This window comes from Alosa pseudoharengus, unplaced genomic scaffold, assembly GCF_046254945.1.
Source record: "Alosa pseudoharengus isolate Yale_2024_CS ecotype anadromous, Long Island Sound unplaced genomic scaffold, YU_APseudo_1.1 YU_APseudo_1.1_scf_3, whole genome shotgun sequence".
NCBI classification, from domain to species: domain Eukaryota; kingdom Metazoa; phylum Chordata; class Actinopteri; order Clupeiformes; family Clupeidae; genus Alosa; species Alosa pseudoharengus.
The window spans coordinates 39,763,772-39,778,915 of record NW_027468718.1 but is presented as its reverse complement, the minus strand read 5'-3'; the positions used below and the strand labels follow the sequence as shown (position 1 = coordinate 39,778,915).

Genomic DNA, 15,144 nt, shown 5'->3' with positions numbered 1-15,144 from the left:
TCGGAAGGTTATTAGAACCGTTGGTTCATTTCAAGTTTCTTGGTACGTTTTTGACATGATATTTAATAATATTGGAAGGTTATTTGAAACGTTGGTTCATTTCACGGTTCTTGGGATGTTTTTGACGTGATATTTAATAGTATTGGAAGGTTATGTTCAACACTATTAGGAGATTATTTCATGGTTCTTAAGATGGTTTCGCCATGTTATCGAAATGAAATTGCGCAGATAACAATGAAGGATGTATAATTTCATTTTAAACATATCTTGAATAGGTGTGGTAAGTTATAAATGCTAACTACACTAAACAGGGCAGAATGAAGAATGTATAATGACATTTCAAACATAACTTGCATTGGTGTAATGAGCATTTATAACTGGACAAAATGAAACATGTGTAATGTTATTTCAAACATCTTGCATTAGTGTGGTAAGTTTTAAAATGCTCACTACACCAAGGCAAGATATAACCTGACACAGTGAAGCAGGTCATAATTAAGTTTAAGTAATGTTAGGTCAAAATATTAATAATGTGGTGTTGGGAGTAGCTTGAGCACAATGAAGAATGTATCGTTTCATTTCAAACATATCTTGAATAGGTGTAGTGAGCTTTTATAACCTTTCAAAAGTTATGATAATTTTAGTGATCAGGATGCAAGAAACGGGATTTAGAATGTTGACAGAATTCACATTCACTTTCTCACCAACAACATAAAAGTATGCATAAAAAAACTAATAATCAAGTCAGAAACAATGGTTTAGATTTATTTGCATCAATCAATATAGTTGCATTAAAAAAAAATTGCAACAACCTTGTAATATGTACATAATAAAATTGCAAATAACCTTGCAATATCATTGCATTACCATGGCAAAAACCCTCCAAGAACGTTGAAATGAGTATGGAAATTGTAAATGACATTGCAATACCATTACAATGGTAACGGCAACCTTGACATAAGTGTGGAATAGCGTTGCAAATAACCTTGCAACACCATTGCAATATCATTTTTGACATTGACACTCTAAACTCTTAAGACGGTTGTTGGAATGGTTTTGCCATGTCATTGCATTGATATTGTAGGGTTATTGGCAACTTTATTATGTCATTTATTTTTAGCCTCTTGTTGCCAAGTTATTGCTATGAAATTGTTACTATGGCATTGTTTTGCCATTTTATTGCAATAATATCGGAAGGTTATTAGAACCGTTGGTTCATTTCACGTTTCTTGGGACGTTTTTTACATGATATTTAATAATACTGGAAGGTTATTTGAAACGTTGGTTCATTTCACGGTTCATGGGATGTTTTTGATGTTCCTCCAAAACACCTTCTGTCTTGGTTCAAGTCGCAAACAAGTTTTTTTTGATAGGGTGCAGTGGCGAACTTGTTCTAAACTTAATGGCTTCGCCACCATAGCTTAATATATTTTCACTAAACTAACACGCGGAGCAGGCGGAACAAATATTTCTGGCAGGAAGACTAGAGCAAAAGAGAGAACTTGTGTACCGAAGATGTACTTTCATTGGCTAACCGCCTAGCGGTAACCTCTCGACGCACTGCCGCGCCGCCTTCCCGAGATGCATAGCGGACGCGTTAACTACGCATTGCGCTCTCCATAGGAAATCTATGGGCTATGTGCTGCGCGGTGGCCTTTGCCGCGAATGCGTACCCAATGCGTCATGTTATAAACGCCTGTGTGGGTTGCATTGACCCTCTCGCACGATACAGGTGTTGAAAACAGCAACTCCTCTAAGCTGCCATTAGATGGACATGTCACATATTATTGACTTTTTTGGTTAGGCCTACCAAGCGCACATTTATATTTGAATTAAGATTATTGATCATTTAAAATAAAAGCAAATTGCCCGCACTGTTACTGAAAGCGTCCGATATGTCTCTTAGAAAGGCCAAATCCGAATGCGTCCTGTGAAACGCATATGTGGGTTTTATTGAAGAAAGCCATGAGCGTCTCTCTCGCACGGTAAAGGTGTTGGAAACGGCCAATATACTCCTCTATGCGGGCAATAGATGGCACGGGCATGTCACCTGTTATTGTGTTTTTTTTTGTTAGACCTACCAAGCACACGTCCATGTTTAAATTAAGGTTAGGCTACTGGATAATTTAAAACAAAACCAAATTGTCCGCACTGTTGCTGAAAGCGTTGGATAATGGACAATGGACGGAGGGATTGCTCATCAAGGGTGCCTGAATCTGCAAGAGATCTGCAGCTGCCACGACCACCGAGCTGCGACTGACATGCGAGCTGCTATGCTAGCATCTACCGGTGCCTGGAGTCTGGATTGAGTGCTAAGAAACTCTGATGACCGCGTCAACCATGAAACAACAAACGGTCACTGTCTAGGACCACCGAGCTGATAATCAGCAGGGTCGCCCATCACAAATTCGGACTGTCTTGTCCTTCCAGTGCTCTCCAGACTGCCAGTGGATTCTCCGGGTTGGTCAGCTATTAAGAACTTTTGGTGTTGCAATGTGAAGACACAGCTGTGCGCAGTTGTCACGCGGGTCATCTTTGCCCCTTGGACATTTTCAGCCGTTTGGAAATTGGACTCATTTTATTTTTAATTTGTATTTATTTTATTTATTCATTTGTTTCTTGTATGTCTTGTATGTCTTGGTGTCACGGGTACGCTGGCGACTACGCCGCTCCGTCCGGCATCTTTTGTCTTTGTTAGTCTGTGTCAATGACAATGTCTTATATGTAAAATGCGCTATACAAATAAATCTGACTTGACTTGACTTGACTTGATTTATAGCCTACCACAACATTTCAATAGCCTACTAATTCGAAAATTATTATGAGCTAATAGCTTAACTTAGTAGGCTCAATGTTATATAGGTTCATGAGGAAAGGCTGTCAAATTAGTAGCAAAACTAACTTGTGAAACGCATCACACTCAGTTTCAGAAACTGTCACAGAGGGTGATGCAGCAGCAGCAGACCTCTCACCATCTGATGTGGACTTGAGACAAGGTGAAATCACACGAAAGGCTATACTGCAATGTATATTTAGCAACACTGTCATGCTTTGTCTTTCACTGTAGTCTAGTCTAATTAGAATAGACCATTTTTTTGCCACAACCATCAGAAAAATAAAATGTTCTTATGTTTTTATGAAGCAAATGAAAAATGAAATTTGAGGACATTTTACACAGAATATTTAAATATTAAGCATGTTATTACAAGGGATCACATTGTCCCCGGAGCAACTTGGGGTTAAGTGCCTTGCTCAAAGGCACAACAGTGGAAGCCGGGAATTGAACCGACAACTTTCAGGCTACTGCACGCTAGCCCAGCTCCTTAACCACTACACTACCACCCAATGCAACCCATATGCGTTTCACAGGCCTTTCTATCCAAGGGCGAGATATCGGACGCTTTCAGTAAAGTAAGTAAAAGCGGCCAATTTGCTTTTATTTTAAATGATCCATAATCTTAATTTAAATATAAATGTGCGCTTGGTAGGCCTAACCAAAAAAGACAATAATATGTGACATGCCCATCTAATGCCAGCTTCGAGGAGTTGCCGTTTTCAACACCTGTATCGTGCGAGAGGGACGCTCATGGCTTTGGGCTTTCTCCAGTGCAACCCACACAGGCGTTTCATGACGCATTCGGTACGTGTCCATTATCGCGGTAAAGCCCACCGCGCCGCACATAGCCCATTGATTTCCTATGGAGAGCGCAAGGTGTAGTTAACGCGTCCGCTATGCATCTCGGGAAGGCGGCGCGGCGGTGCGTCGAGAGGTTAACGCTAGGCGGAATGAAAGTACATCTTCGGTACACAAGTTCTCTCTTTTGCTCTAGTCTTCCGGTCCGCCTGCCAGAAATATTTGTTCCACCTGCTCCGCGTGTTAGTTTAGTGAAAATATATTAGCCTAAGCTATAGTGGCGAAGCCATTAAGTTTAGAACAAGTTCGCCACTGCACCCTATCAAAAAGACATTGTTTGCGACTTGAACCAAGACAGAAGGTGCTTTGGAGGAACATGTCAGTGATATTTGTGAGTGTTTCAATAAAAGATGTTAAAATTCCTTGCATTGGTTAACAGTAGCCTATTACGTACTGCTTACTTAAGCTTACGTCTTAAGTAAGCTACCTCCACTTTAGCAGGCATTGTATAATTAGATAAAATAAAATGCTACACCTTACACTTTAGCCGACTACACTACGTGGTAATGAGTAAATAATCATTCTTCACATTAGGTTCAAGTATCAAAATTAGTGACCTCCTGCTGCAATTCATGTAAAACTTTCTCCAATTGTGTGTTATGTTTGCCATTAAATTTCCTAGTTGTCAGCTGCAGGCCAATTTCATATTATTTTGGGGTTTCCGTGTAGCCAGTACAATTACATTTATGTGTCCATAATATTGCATATCTGTAGTAAAGTGCAGTAGAAAGTGATAACAAATAACAGCTGTCATCTCACATAGTTTACATTAGTCATAACTTCTCACAAACAGATATGTTTATGGATGGATTTGATCTATCTATCTATCTATCTATCTATCTATCTATCTATCTATGTGTGTATTTGTGTGTGTGTGTGTGTGTGTGTTATCCCTCTCTCAGTCGTTCTGTAAAGCACTGGAGTACCTCAGCTACATTTCTCAAAGTGAACCCTCATACAGAGACCCTACTTGAGTACTACGCAGAGGCGCCTGGTGGTACAAGGTCAACCTCAGCATAGATGAGTCCAGAATCCACGCCCTAGGTGAGTTAGAATCCACCAGACCATGTTTTTGTAGGCCTCATCTAGGCCTACCAACATTGTCTTAATTTAAACCCTAGGAAGCCAGTTGTGTGTGTGTGTGTGTGTCTGTCTATCTATCTATCTGTGTCTGTGTGTGTGTGTGTATCTATCTATCTGTGTGTGTGTGTGTGTGTGTGTGTGTGTGTGTGTATATATCTATCTGTGCCAGCAGAACATGTACAGAAAGAAGTGTTCCACTACCAATTTCCGCTCATCTGTGGTTCTCCTGACATGTTGGGAGAGCAGGGATTTCAATTCTGACTGCTCTTCAATTAACATAATCATCCTCAACATCCTCACATCCTCGCATCTTGCGCATCCTCACATTCTGCACATCCTCACATCCTGTGGTTCACTGCAACGGGTAGTTACATCAGTACAGCGGATCATTGGCGCATGAACTCGCCACATTGAAAGTTTACTGTGCCACACTGAGTAACATCTCATATTAATAGCTTGAATTTCCCCTTGGGGATCAATAAAGTATCTATCTATCTATTTATTAGCACTATTTTATAATTATACCACACTGACAAATTGCTGCTACTCTACTATTCAATGATTATTTTACCACACCAATGGTGTTCGATGAAATATACATCATGCACTCCGCGTGCAGACAGCAGTTGCAGGAATATGCTATCATCTTGAGCAATATTGTTATTTTTGCACTTAAACTTAACATTCCAGAATCACATCCAAAACTTTTCCACGTTGAGTGACTACCATTGTTTTTCCACTTAAAAATGAGTTTCTTTAAATGATAACTAGATACTTGTTTGAGTTTATTATATTTATTGACTCATGATATTGTTGCTACGATTTTATTTTTATGAATGGGGCTTGAGTACTTCTTTTTATTTCCTTTCCCATGTATCAGTGTACAATGCACAATAAAGCATATTTAAAGAAGTCTCACGGATTTCTTTCAGTTGTGTTCTATGTTCTGACCACTGACTGACTGCACCCTGTTTATGACCAACAAGGTTGAGGTTAAATTAACCACAGGTAAGTCTATTTTCATCCCATGTAATATAATGTGCTGGTGTTATGAAATATTGGTGTCACCCCTACAAAGGCCTGACTGATTGGCGGCACCTGTGAGCATGGGCCTTACTACTGTAAGTACAGCTACAGTCAGTAAGTGTCTGCTCCAAGAATCGGCATGCTGCGTTTGACAGATCTGGAAAGGGCCCTTGTGATGGCAACTTCAAGCTGGTGTTTCACAAAACCAAGTTGCGGCATTATTTGGAGTGAGCCCTAGTACCATCTCCAAACTGAAGGCCAAATCTGTCTTCTACAGTTTTTCAGTCAAGGTTTGCAGAACAATATGGCTGACAGCTCTCTGCCCAGACAATCCGGAACAGACTGCACACAGCCAATCTCCGGTCTCATAGGGCAGCCAGAAGTCTTGCCATGACTGCCCTTCACCGTCAGGCCCATTTGCACTGGTGTCGGCAACACGTGCACTGGAACCTGAACATGTGGAGGAATGTTATGTTCAGTGATGTTTTCAGATTCTGGACTCATGGGATGGGATGCCATCCCACAGCAGTGTGTGAACAGGCTGGTGATCAGGAGAAGGTGCCAGGCTGTTGTGGCTGTGTGTTTTTTCCACATGCTACTGAGGCTTCTGTTTGTGAAATGAATTGTTAAATTGCCAATATGTCTTGTTTCTTCAAACGTCAATCATCCAATACACCAAATACCAAACGAGTCAATGGCTGAATACGCTGTTTGGCATTGTCAGAGAAGATTAGGCAAACGTTTCATGGGTGAAACCTACATACTCAGCTCTGCTGCTCATCCCACAAGTGCATGTTCCTTACAAATGGGGCACCCTTTGAAAGGGAACTAAACAGGCTTTCCAACGGTATAAGATGTATTGCCAAAAAGAATTGTTGCCAGAGAGAAATTATCTACCAAACACAAATTTCCTTACTTTTTGTGCCAAGTTTTTTTTGTAGTTCTCTACAACCTCTACCTCTTCACCTAAGATTGAGATGGCATCCAACTCAAGCCTGGCCTTCCTAACGTCCACCATGCATCATTTCCCATTTATTAATCTGGCAGACACTTTTATCCAAAACAACATTTAAGCTACAGAGCTACAGCAGTAGAATAACATTTAAGCAGTGCAGAGGAGACCTTAACTAGGAATTACCACTGCATCTGTCAGTACTAGTACTGTAGAACATGCTCCATTAAATATTTTTGCAAGAGCTAATGCATATGAGTGTGGTTTTCAACTTTAACCAAATCATTTCACATGGCATAACAAATTATTGCAAGTATTGCATATTAATCTAGCTTTGCATTGGATGGATACACAAGACAATGACACCATACTGTATGTCCAATATTAGTGGATGGAGTCCTTCCTATCTTTGTGTCCCTTAAGATAAATATGTATTGATCAGTGTGTGTCTTCCTTGGAATAAGCCATAATCTATAGTGTTATTTACAAAAAACAGGTTATCATGACAAAAATTTAGATCCACTGGCCAGCAGCACCTGTTGACCGCTGGTTGATTTGGGCAGAAACCTCTATGGTTGGCTGACCCTAAGGCAAACCCAAGCCATTGCCAGTGTAGTGGTCCCCCTCTGGCCAGACGGACAATCTGAAAACCCCTCTGATCAGCAGAAAAGATCAATCCATCTGGTGTCAGTTAGAATGATGCATTTGTTGAGCTGTCCGATCACAGGAACACAAGACCCATCTTGTCACAGAAGCAATGGGTAAACCAGTCTTGCAATGTAGAAGACTCTGTGACTATCATGTGGTCCACTATGTCTTTCTGCTTTGTTGTTGAGCCAACAGCTGACAACCTGGAAATTAAGATATAAAACAGAGATAAAACATCAACAACCTAGCTCATAGCATAATAATGAATGCCTCATGTTGTACGTGGGATCCGTAAAGGCCCTACTTCACAGAACACATTTTGCCAACAAAATGATTGCCCTATCAAAAAACCTAAGCTACACTACATACAGTGGGCAGTGCTTCGACTTGGCCAGCTTCCCTTGCGGTCCGCGTGCGGGATCACGCGGCATCACGCGACTTTAATTTGTATTTTTCCAGTGACGCTGCAACGACGCTGCAACAACCAGCAGGTCTCAAGTGAGCAGGGTGTCTCGTAAAAAGAAATGGAGCTGGAAAACCCTACAAAGACTTCACTACAGACTTTAGCAGACTGGTTTAGAAATAATTTATTAGCCAGAAATATGCCTGCCCTGCCCTAATAAAGAAATATTTGGTTAACGGCGAGTGAATCCCGTTTGCAGCCGTAGAAGAAACGCAGGACAAATTAAACATTCTGGTTTTCTCCGAGTGCAACGATGATAGACAGACATCATTTGGACAAAATATAGAGCATATTAACCTCCGTTGCTCAGCCAAATGCCTTCCTGTTACGTCCTGTTATCACGGAGTTACAGGCGATAAACGATTTTTGATGGTCACAAGTTTACTTCATTAGCGTTTATTTTTTTGATTTTTAAAGAGTGTTTTACATTTAAAGGCTTGACTTCGTGCTTATTCAGAAGAGCATTTAGTGCTCTCCCCAATCCCAGACGTTTACATTGCATGATTGTTTGTAATGGATGCAACCGCGAGATACGCTTGTCATAGGTGCCGATACCGTGGGTGTCTCTCGGGGACCCACTGAAAACATCGAGCACCCACGTGTGCCAGCTTACAGTCCCGGCTAAATTTACATTAATTTAAAATCAAACATCGCAGTTTATGTTAAATTCAGCATCTCTCATAATGTGATTGGATATGTTGCTGTCAATTCCCTACTCCATATACTAACCACCAATGAGAGCGTCTCTCGTATGAAAATTCCTGACACTTCCCACCTGAAGAATTAACGCAAGGCTTTGTCGGGTCTTCAGCCCCGAATGTTTAAAATGTATATAGCCCTGAATATCATTTTAAAAGTAGTCTGACAAAGCTTATTGTTTTGTGACACAGCTAAACACTGGTACCTCATAGAACGTCTATAACAGCCTAGGTGGTCGCAACTCACAAAAGTAAAGCAGATAGAAAAAAACTCACGCAAATCTTGCCTACAACACACAGACAGCTTCATGCGCAGGGAAGAGAGCGCGCGCGCGCACTGTGCTTTATGATTGTTGGCTTCTGATGGTATCTTGCTATTCACTGAACTGCATTAGGTGACACAAATGGTATTGCCTTTATCTTATAACTCCTTTTCTGAGCGACTACCAGGCCTATGAAAAGGGATTCTGCACAATCGGACACCGTTGCAATTAGTGCCACCGATATATTTACCACGACTCCTGCAACGCCAAATGAGCATAAATCTCGATCAGTTGGGTTTTTAGACACTGCTGCATAAGAAATCCAGTAAAAGGTCTCAAGATAGATCTGGGAATATAGGCCTAATGGAAAATACAAGGTTTTTCTTATGATCGCAGGATGACCCAAGCTGAATGCATGATCTGTTAATCTAAATTGCAGAAACCATAAAGGGCCAAACTGACATGTCGCATTTCCTATATTTTCCGATATTGTCCAGTGCTAATGATAAACTCGAGCAACGGAGTTAGTGCTTTGGATCATGTAGGCTAGGCTTACTTTAAAAATCGCCCTTTAGTGAGCGCAACACAGCACGGGTCTTAACCTGCTTTATCCAGAGGGAGACATTTTTGGAAGCAGTGACAAAAAGCCTATCATGGACCTGACTGGGAAATGCGACAGTGGAGTCGGCATTCGTAGGCTATAGCCTGTCGCTGCAAGTACTTCTCCAAACTCAAAAACAGTAGACTTAAAAGTGGCAATAAAAGTGGACTGTCAGAGCAGCACAAAATACTAAAAGTCATGCCGAGTGTCCTGTTTGCTCTTAAACTTTCCATCACAGTTGGTGCATTTACCACTTCGTAAATGTGTTAGAATTTGTTCTGTAGGCTACTTTAAAGAACATTTTGAGGGATCACATAGCCTATGTGCAATGTTGTGATATTATCAGTGTGTGTAATTTGCTTTTGGGCAGGATCTTACAAGAACATTTCAAAATGAATGGAAAGACACAGTGAAGCCTATAGCCTAGGCTTGTTAGTGGTGAGTCTGTTATAGCCTATTTACTTACTGTAGCCTATGCAACGCTATTCTATTAAAATTATATTATTCTAAACGTTGTGTGCTAGTTTATTCAACGGCTATGACCGCTATGTTCTTGCACTATTTCCCCCCTTGATCATATTGATTCAGTTGTCCAAAAGGCTCGAAGGATGCTCTTTATTATATGGCAAAATAACGAATAAAAGTGAGGTGAGGTGCCCCCCCTGTTAGTGCTCATAGCCCCCCCACCAGTTGCTCTCTAAGCAATTTTGCATTGTAGGTATAACTAACATGCAATAACGGCACCAACAACAACCAAAACTAGGCTACTCATTGTCAACATGTAAATTAAATGTAACATTATTGTGAATCAAATTAAAATGTTCTCTTTTGCAAACGTAGGCGTAGGCATAGTAGGCTAACAGATTAGGCTAATTTAATAATGTTACAAAGATACTACATCAATCCATATGTTTCATTAGGCTACTAGGCTATTTGTTTTGCCTTACTCTTGATTCATTTAGGCTAGGCCTTTTTATTCAGTTATTTATCATCTTCCGTCCTTGTGCAGCGCACACATTCTCAAAACCTGTCACCTGCCACTCATCGTAAGGGAGGTGTTTGGAATCATTCCCGCGTTACAATCATCAGCCAATCAAGGTGGTCACTTCAGTCAAGCTCGTGCATGAGTAATAACGTCATCCATACTGCCCTACAAAGCCAAAAGGCAGTAACTGACCAGAGTGTCAAACTGAGAAAAATGACTTTAAAGTTGTTTGATTTGTCTACACAAATGTATTATAGGTAGAGCAATGAAAATCTGGTGACTTGTTGCCCTGATGAAGAAATGTGTGTATATAAAAAATATTGTGCTCAAAGTTCACCTTTGACCCTTATTTGTCAGATACTGTACTCTGCCTTTGTATTATGTATTAAAAAAAAGGAGTCGTGCAAAGGCAAAAGGCAGTAACTGACATATAATCAATATTTGCTTACCACCATATAGATCATTAACTGAACACCTTCATTAAAGTCTAAATCAAGGCATTTGTTTTAGATGACACACAATTACTTAGACATTTAGTTGTTGCTATCCAGTGCTGGGAGTGCATTCAGTTGGAGCCAACACTTCAATTTTGTGTGCAGCAAAACCAACAGGGTGACTGCAGATAGATGACACAAGAGTGTACAGTATGAATAAATACAACAACTATCTCTGATAATTAAAAACAATAATTTATTTGAAAGAGAACGCAAAGATAGCAAATTAATGGATGGTTTAAAATTCATGTATGGAGATAAAAACAAGTGACCCATTCTTAAAATTGAGGTTTCTTATGACGGTGGGCATAACATAAGCAATGTAATTTCCATTGTTTTGGATGCAATAAACTTGATTTTAATTATGCTGTCACTCCTCCACAAGACGTGAGAGGCAAAAAGTAGGGGTGTAAAGATTAACCGATACGTATCGGTATCCGTTTTTAACGTGTAAGATACGGCTACATCGATACGTGAAGCCTCGTATCGGAAAAAAACTGAAATGAATCGGTCGTTATATCGATTTACTTGTTATGAATCGGTTCACAACCTTTTCTGCTCGCTCAGACCCTCATTTACGTTCCAAGCAGCGCGTTCATCCCACTTCCGGTTTTGAAACTATACGTGGCACGGAATTGTGGGTAATGCAGTTCGTTTTTGGTTACATTCATTGCCCAAAGTTGTCAAATGACCTCATTACCCATCTACTGCAACTTACTTAGCGTTCATGGGTTTCGGAAAAACCTTTCTCCGAGCTAAAACATCATCATTCCGCGTCATTCACGTCACTTAATGTGTGAGTCAGAGGTCGGAAACTGGGGCTAGATTTTGCTAACAGAGTTGCCCAGTTAGGGGTTCGTCATCACTTTTGTCATCACGTTGTAGTTCGTTTGTAGTCCATGTGGCCTTTCATGTCCAACAGTTTTAATGTGAACTTGGGAATTTGCCGTTTTTGTCACTTGAAAGCTGCATATCTTTCTTTCACGAGCATCTTACACTATATTTTAAGCAAATACAGTTGTTTGTTTAGGATTAGTGAGTGTATGTTTTAACCTTTGTTGTGGCATCCGTGTTTGTCACACATTCTGATGGCAAAGCACATGAACACTTGCTGTCGGAAAAACAAAGTAGCCATGGGGGCGGTCCTTGTCATTCCGAGGTGCTCTGAATGCACCATTAAGCATGTGACAACTTGCACTCGGTCGGCTTTTGTTTTTCAAAATCCAGCGCGAAATTAAACACTTATAGCGTTCCTAAACAGCAACGATAGTCTGTAGAGTAGCCTTACCTTTGATGAAGGGATTTCCTTAATGTTAAATAATAATTTGGCCCTTGCTGCTAAAACGATGTACAAATTATTAGCCAATGATTTTGTTCATATTCACTCAGACTTGTGGCATTATAGGTTTCTGCATTAGGTCTACTGTTGGAACAAAATAAGCCCAGAGAGTTCATTGATTTGTAGGCCTATTTTATTCTTGTAGGGTAGGCTATATGAGAAAAGGCCAAGAGTATCTTAAGCACTGTTTTATTTTATTTCGGTATTGTCTTACCTCAACAAGGCTACAGCTCCATGAAAACAATCAGATATAACTCTATAAAATCTGTAAAGTCTATAAAAACGTATTTTTATGTTGTATTTGACTGAAATGTAGACTATTCTTTTTTCATTTCAATACAGTATATGAAACAAACCTCAGTTTAGATAATCATATTTACAAATGTTTTGCCTAATTGACCATGACAATGATAATTGATAATATAAAATGAATGTGCACCTTGAGCAAATGATAAAAAATATTTCAAAATGCTTTCCATTCTTGAACTGCATCGAATTGCATCGAATCGCATCGCATCGAATCGTACTGAATCGTTTTTTATAAACATGTATCTTTTCTTGTATCGAATCGTGCCCATGTATCTAGATGCGAATCGTATCGTCTTTTACATGAGAGATTCACACCCCTACCAAAAAGCCTTTCTATTGGGGGGCATAAGAGGACAATGTTTTTTACAATTTCTTCTTTCTTTGTCTCCTCAATGCCCCAGTTACTGCCTTTTGCCTTTGCACGACTCCTTATTTTTAGTACATAATACAAAGGCAGAGTACAGTATCTGACAAATAAGGGTTTAAGGTCAACTTTAAGCACAATATTTTTTATATACACACATTTCTTCATCAGGGCAACAAGTCACCAGATTTTCATTGCTCTACCTATAATACATTTGTGTAGACAAAACAAAAAACTTTTAAGTCACTTTTCTCAGTTTGACACTCTGGTCAGTTACTGCCTTTTGCCTTTGTAAGGCAGTATGGTTACTGTTACTGAGTTACTGTGAACACAACCCTCTATTTTTTCGAAAAAACAGTCACATTGAGTATAGATATTTATTTATCCACATGATAAAGGAAGTCTTTAATATCCCAAAAATGTCAATAACTCATTTTTGACCAAAAATGCAGTTACTGCCTTTAGGCTTTGTAGGGCAGCATTGCAACGAAGACTCACTCTTAGTCAAAGATTCTAGAGCGCTCAGCTCCAGAATCTGTTCAGGAGTTGTCATTTTTCCTTACTAAGAGTAGCCTAGCCTAGGCTAGGTCTGAAAGGCTTGCAACCCAATAACTTACAGTAATAAGAGAAACTCCTAGCTAAAATCTTTTATTGCTATTTAGGAGTAGCCTACTCCTAGTGGTAAGATAAAAGGCTTTGTGAATATGGCCCCTGGTGTCTAACCCAATGTTGACCACCTCACACATTTCTCTAGATTTTGCAACGACCTTACATGACACAATGCCATAAAATGCCAGTTTTTAGGACACAGAATAATGTTTGTAATGATACCAGTTAGGCCTACGTTCAACAGTAACATAAGTGTAATGAGCTATTCATTGTCGAAGGTGCATGGTGAAGTGAAATTCTTACTTTGGAAAACAAACATTTGCCGATATCATTGGATAGGGGATAGGCCTAGGCCTACTTGTTTATTTTTTACGTAGCCTACAATGGCCAGTTCAGACAAAGCCGAAATTACTCATTTTGAAACATTTGTATGGTTATATTGCTTGACTTAAATCCCAGAGAGTAGGCTACCGCACCCCACAGTGATGGGCCTAGCTAGCGGTCTTACGCGTTCAGTGTGGGGTAGGCTATAAACAAGCTGAGAATTTAGCGGTGTCACGTCTGCCTGTCACAGACGTGGGGAGCTGAAGCTTGGGATACAGTTACAGTAACAGTATTTTAGTTTACTTCTTATGGAATATTTTTTTTTCCACTTTTATAAAGGCTTTGTTTGAATGCTGTTGGAACAAATAGTAGTTGATTATAAAGGCAACTTTCTGTTGCAATATTCTGTGTGTTCTGGACTGCAGGTAGCCTAACTTGTTAAGCCAGTGGTTCTCAAACTTTTTCTTTCATTCCCCACTTTGATCAAGGGGGCATTGACTGATGATAGTGGAGATAACGTGTTATCCCGAGCCCTTTGCAAGTCAGCATCTCCGACGGTAATCTACCCTATTAAAAATATAAGTTTTCGATGTCCCAAACGGAGAGCCATAGGCTAGCCTACTTTATTGTTTTAACGATCTCTATGCTAGGCCTACTCACCAAAATGTAGGCATGGGAACATGATGAAGTATCCAACTGTCGTGTGTTAAATTATTGTGATTACGAGCCAGTGGTTTTAAAACATTATGCGTGACTCGGACATCTAACGAAATGCAACAGACTCATATCGTCTCGAGTCTGCAGAACTTAGCCAAATATGAATGTAATTCTGCGGCATAAAGCAGATGTATTTGTTTATTGTACAGAAAAATAAAAATGACATGTCAAGCAGTCAATTGACTACATTTTGTTATTGAATTCGTAGGCTGGGATTACTCTCGGCAACAATTATGTTTAATGGTAGATCCTGGGGCGGCAGGCAGAGCGATGTACAGTGGCAGAGCGACGCACAGTGGCTGAAAGTGGTACTAAAGCTTCCCGCAGCTTCACGCCTCGTAATGCGCGAATGAAGTGGTCATTTGAAAGCGATGCCCACTGTACTCAAGCTACAAGACATGCTCATGTACACTATGTAATGTTAATGCTGGGCTGGACTGTAACTAAACCTGTGGTGTGCTGGACACTAACTCACCTATTCTGGGGTGGATTCTAACTCACCTAAGGTGTGGTTGCCCCTATACCCATGTATGGTGGAGTGGAATCTAACTATTCTATGCTGGGGTGAATTCTGT

The 15,144-nt window shown here is 40.1% G+C and overlaps 1 long non-coding RNA gene across 1 annotated transcript in view; it reads right to left on the bottom strand.

Annotated features, from left to right (window-relative positions):
• Window positions 1-5,830: 5,830 nt before the first annotated feature.
• The window catches only part of LOC143100772 (uncharacterized), a 59,363-nt gene continuing 50,049 nt past the window's right edge, over window positions 5,831-15,144 (bottom strand). The window contains exon 4 of the long non-coding RNA XR_012981937.1: window positions 5,831-7,606. This is a non-coding gene — a long non-coding RNA (uncharacterized LOC143100772). The remainder of the gene's footprint in view (window positions 7,607-15,144) is intronic.